The following is a 5,614-nucleotide window of genomic DNA, read 5'->3' on the forward strand; positions in this document are numbered from 1 at the left end:
ACTTTCTTGTATGGCATTGGAAATTCTAACTTGGGGTGTTTCAAATTGATTAATCGAACTCATCATGTTGCTCATCGGCATATGAATTTGCTGGGTTGCTGATGCATGTGAGTTGGGATACATATGGTGCATGTTACTAATATCATAAGAAGTTGAAGTATATGAATTACTTCGAATCGGCCCTTGCACGTAGTTAGTTGCATGATTGAAAAAACTAGGGTTGGCCGATAGAGTATACTCATTGAACGATCTAGTAACACCATATGAATTATTTGCATCTACATAAAGGGATTGGGTATTCATATTACCTTTGTAGACTGCAAACCCTAGATGACGATCTCTTCGTAGCAAGAACGGGCCGGAGACCGTTCGAAGCTTCGTCCCCAGTGGAGTCGCCAAAAAGTGTGTTCGCACAGGAACACGTCACGTGTACCCTCGACGCCGGGAGTGGTGCACCGCAGCTCATGTCGAAGGAGTCTCACCGGAAGCGTGATTCGCAAGTCGACTGGCGAGAGCTTTTGAAGACCCGAAACCCTACACTCCCGGGAGGGACCCCGTCGGGGAGTGCGGCGGCTATGGGCTGCCCTAGGTCGGTCAAGCCGCCCCTAGAGCCTCGGTATTCGCAGCTCTCCAACACGAAGAACGACGAAGAACGAGGGAGGAACAAAACGTAGATGAAAAAGTTGTAGATGCGTTTGCGATTGTGTGTTGTTCAATCGGCAGTCACCCCTTAGATATATAAGAGGCGGCTGGACTTCCCGTGCAAGGAAAAGGCTTGGATTCACGTCCAAAACCCTAGTCTAATTCGGACTGGTTTTGTCCGAACTTTCCAAAACTGTTCGGTTTAAACTGGCTGCACTTTGCGGGTCTTTTTTGTGGTGGTAAACAAACTCGGATGGAAACGAGCCCAAAAGCAATCTTGACCGCTTCGACGAGACGAACAACTTTCATGTTGAACGTTTTTTGATAACAGGCCATCTTGAGGGGGTTTTAGGCTGTTTTCCGAAGTTTGTGGCAGAAAAATCCAAAACCCGAACAAAGAACCCCCGAGTGTCCGGCCGTCCTCGGAGAAATCCAAAACCTGGATATCATTCCCGGAGTGTGTGGCCATCCTGATACAGCTGCGCATTTTCGGCTCTAACTTTTGCATACGAACTCCGATTTAGACGTTTCTTATATCAAAATCGATCGCCTCGACGAGACGAAGACAACCGTGTAGGAACTTTTCTCATATGAGGCCATCTTGGAGGCGTAATCAGCCGAATAGTATTCTGAATACAAAATCTGAATACTCAAAACACAACTTCGGCCTTAAAGATGAGATCGGATGGCTACGGCCGAAATATCAAAGTTTCTCCTTTTGACGATATGGAACTTTATTATTTTGAGCACTTCTCCATTTGAGGCCTTCTCAATTATGCTTTTGACCATGCCAAAATCTGGTGTCAACACTCGGCTGATCCGTTCTGCTGGTGAGCATGAGGGCATGACACATGGTGTGATATGCCAATTTGTTGGAAGGAGTTGAGGTTTCGGTACTCCCCTCCCCAATCAGATTGGAGAGCTAAGATTTTGCAACCAAACTTTCTGCTTGAAAGTTATGAAAAACTTGAAACACATCAGATTTCTTTTTGATGAGATAGATCAAGGTGTACTTGCTATAGTCATCGATAAAACTTATGTAATAGGTGTGTCTACTAACTAAACTAGGGGCAGGACCCAGACATCAGAAAATATGAGCTCAAGAGGTTTAGTGGAAACACTTGTAGACACAGGGTAAGGTAATTGATGACTATTAGCACACTGACATGAATCACAAACCGTTTCACAATCACACTCACCAACAAACGGGAGCTTATTCTTTTTAAGCAAATGTTCGACTAAAGAAAAAGATGCATGTCCTAATCTATCATGCCACCGTGTTGAAGAGACTTTGGTGACACCATAGGCTTGTTTATTCAATCTTCTAAGCTCGAGAATCAACGGGTAAAGCCCTCGAACGCATCTACCTCGGTACAGAATTTTCTTCGTGACCTGATCCTTGATCAAAAAGAAAAACGGATGAAACTCAAGGAATACATGGTTTTCAATGGCAATGCGATGAACTGAAAGAAGATTTTTGGAAGCACTAGGAACATGCAAGATTTTTCTTAGACGGATATTTCTATGGGGAGTTTTAAGCATTGAATGACCAACCTGGCTAATGCTCATACCTTCTCCGTTGGCAGTGTGAACTTGGTCTTGCCCGCAGTACTTCTCACGAACTGTGACCTTTTCTAGTTCGCTGGTGATGTGGTCAGTCGCACCGCTGTCCACATACCAGTTCGTGTCGACGTCGTAGGAGCCGTCAGCAGCACCTGCAACCTTCTCGTCTTGTGATGACTCGTCGTCGTCTTTGATACCAACAATCGCGTGCAGTATGGCCTAGTTTGCCGCAGATTTGGCATCGCGGCGCGTCGGGTTTGGCGCGAGGTCTGCCACCACGGCGGCCCTTGTTGTTGTTGTTGAAGGGCCGTCCACCGCCGCTGCCGCCACCACGAGAGGAGTTGCCGCCGCTGCTGTTTCCTCCTGCTGGCGGCTTGCCCTTGCCGCGCGGTGGTCCACGGTAGCGAGAGGAGCCGCCACTGCCGTCGCCGCGACCACCACGAGCGACCACGTTTGCGGACGACTTGAAGCCCCCGCCCGAGGTGTTGTTGTAGAGGGCGAGGCGCTGATCGAAGTTGCTCATCTGCGCATACAGATCGTCGAGGCTGATGGTGTCGGTGCGCGCGTCGTTGGCGGAGATGAGGGGCTGGTACTCCATGTCGAGGCCGGCAGTGATGTAGGAGACGAGCTCATCATCATCGATGGGCTTTCCAGCGGCCGCGAGCTCATCGGCGAGCGCCCTCATCTGAGCGAAGTAGGCAGCAACAGATTGCGTCCCCTTCTACGCCGTGGAGAGAGCAACTCGGATGTTGTTGACGCGGGCTCGAGATTGCGACGAGAACATGTGGGCAAGAGCTGCCCAGAGCTCGTGCGGCGTGGCGATGGAGGTGACCTGCACGAGAACCTCTTTGGTGAGGGTATTAAGCAAGTATCCAAGTACCTGCTGCCCTTCTCTGAACCAGATCGGATGGAGCGGGTTCGGAGTCTGCTCTTCTTTCCAGTCTTTGTCCTTCGTGGTGAGGATCTTGACAGGTTCCGGCATGGTGCCATCGGCATAGCCGAAAAGGCCAGCCCCTCTCAGCTGCGGTGTCACCTGCGCACGCCATAGGACGTAATTGGTGCGGGTGAGTTTTTCTGCAACCTGCCTGAGGGAAGCTTGGGCGGCGCCGGAGGACGACATGGCTGGCGGTGGATGGTTTTGCTAGATGAGGTGGATAGAGGAGGCTCTGTATACCATGTAAAGAAGCGGAGAACATCGTATCTCTCTCGAGGCGACGGTTTCGTGTGTTAATATAGGCAGGGGCATATCCCTGATAAGCATACAAGTTTGTTGAGATTACATCTTGAGGTACAAGAAAAGTAGAGATAAGATAATACAAAGAGATTACAACCATATACTCTAACTAACCTAGGCCGAGACTTATCTCAACATAACCGGTGCGAGTAGCGCCCCTTGACCTGAACATCATGTTGCTTAACAGTAATCAATTAGAAGCTGATGCAGCACTTGAAATACTGTCATCATTAAAGAACAAGGGTATTGTCTTTGCTTTCATGGTTTCGCCGCCTACTTGAGATGGTCTTATTTTGCCTGCCTACTTGAGGGGCGGTCTTATTTTGCAGGTAACTGAGGTTTCTATACTTGCTTTGTGAACAGATATACATCAGGTTTCTCCTGTAGAAAGATATAGGGATCATAGCTCCATACAGAAGTCAACTCCTTTAGCTGTGCTCGAGATTCAATTCTTTTTTATGGCCTGAGATTGTTGCTGAGATGGAAATCAATTCTGTGGATGGATTTCAAGGTCAGGAAGTTGACATCTTGTACCAGAGATAACCTTAATTAAACACAGCATGTGCCTGATTTAGCCTGCGTTTTCTCTTCTGAAACAGAAACTTGTGGTCACTGAACATTCAAACAACAAGTGAGCTCTGGAGGCGTGTAGTGCTGTTGTTAATTTTACTGGCTTTATGAATGAAATTAATTTGTTCAATATCTCTAGCTGGTGGATTAGTGATACTAGCCATCGTGTTGCTAATGTTGCACATACTACATGGGAATTGTGGAAACATCGTAATGACGTAGTTTTCATTCGTGCTCATTTGATGGGCATGCAGGTCCTCCTTCGGTGAAGAGTCGTTACAAGCCTGTCTTAGTGGATGGTGCTGTGCAAAAGAACGGCTGGCAGGGTGGCAAAAGGGCTAGAGCAGCTAGTTCAGAGACCACCCTCCCCACCCTGGCTGAAACATGACGCAGTTTTTGATTAAATCAGTGGCCGAGCAGGAGATGATTCTTCATCAGCACACGGTGATATGCAGATTTTTATTAAACAAAAAAGTCTAAATGAGCAAGGAGGTTTTCTGCAACACTGAGATTCAGTCATTCAAACCAAGAGGATTCCTTGCTTAAACATGACGCAGTTCGGAATGATGAGTAGCAAATAAGAAGAGTGGTACTGGTTCACCAACAATCCCTGATATGAAGAAGGGTAAGGTCAAGGCGGCAAGAAAGTTTACTGAACAACCAAGATCTGGGAACTCGAATGAAATGGATCCCTCAATTTCATCACATTTTGATGGAACAAGTAGCCATATACCGAACCTCACGAAAAGCCAAACTAAAGATAAAGGACACTGAGAGTTCAGAAGGCCCTGAAGAATCCGAAAGCAGAACTATCGACGGGGAAGAATCTGGTGCTAGTGATGGTGATGATCAAAATGAGGGCGACTTGGGAACTGATGTGGAGAAGAGGAAACTGCAAGAGAATAATGTGCAGAACATGGTATGAACAGTGATCCTCAAGAAGGGACATAATATCCACTTGATAATGTGGCTGATCCATTTGAGTCTGGTGGAGAGTCAGAAGCGAATGACGAAGGACATTTCTCGGATTCTGGTAACAAGAAAGGGAAATTAGAAGGTGTGCTTGCAGCTGGTAAACTCAATAAGGAAAATAAAATGAACTGTGAAAAACTTGGAGGAGCAGAAGCAGGCACAGATAACCCAAAAACGCAGCAAGAAGTTAAAGAGGCTGTTCATGTTGAAGGCACAGATTTAAATTTTAAGGTTCGCTACGTCTTGCACAAGGAACCACATATTTTACTATCCCAGTCCCAGGTACCTCGTCATATACAGAACAGCCTGTGTTTTACTTTTCTTTCAGAAGCTAGTAACTGAATATGGCATAACCGAAAAATAGTTCCTCTCTGAACATGTGCTGAGTGACTATACGATGGCTTCATGGGTAACTTTTATCACGCCCACTGTATCCTCTTCACCATTGAAATGCTTGGGCCCCCTGTGCTTATTATCTGAACTGTTGCTCACGCTATTCAATCGTGTCAAGCCAAAGAAACTGCCGCTGCCACCATGTCACTTGAGTTATACATTTGTTTTAACGAGTGATGGCATTGCACTATAGCAGTAATCTATTTATGTGTCTTAGAGATGATAGATGCATTTTTCAGT

At 46.7% G+C, this 5,614-nt stretch overlaps 1 pseudogene; it reads right to left on the minus strand.

Annotated features, from left to right (window-relative positions):
• Positions 1 to 2,712: 2,712 nt before the first annotated feature.
• LOC119327049 lies at positions 2,713 to 2,851 on the minus strand (annotated as a pseudogene).
• Positions 2,852 to 5,614: the final 2,763 nt, after the last annotated feature.

Source organism: Triticum dicoccoides, chromosome 6B, assembly GCF_002162155.2.
Source record: "Triticum dicoccoides isolate Atlit2015 ecotype Zavitan chromosome 6B, WEW_v2.0, whole genome shotgun sequence".
Classification (NCBI taxonomy): domain Eukaryota; kingdom Viridiplantae; phylum Streptophyta; class Magnoliopsida; order Poales; family Poaceae; genus Triticum; species Triticum dicoccoides.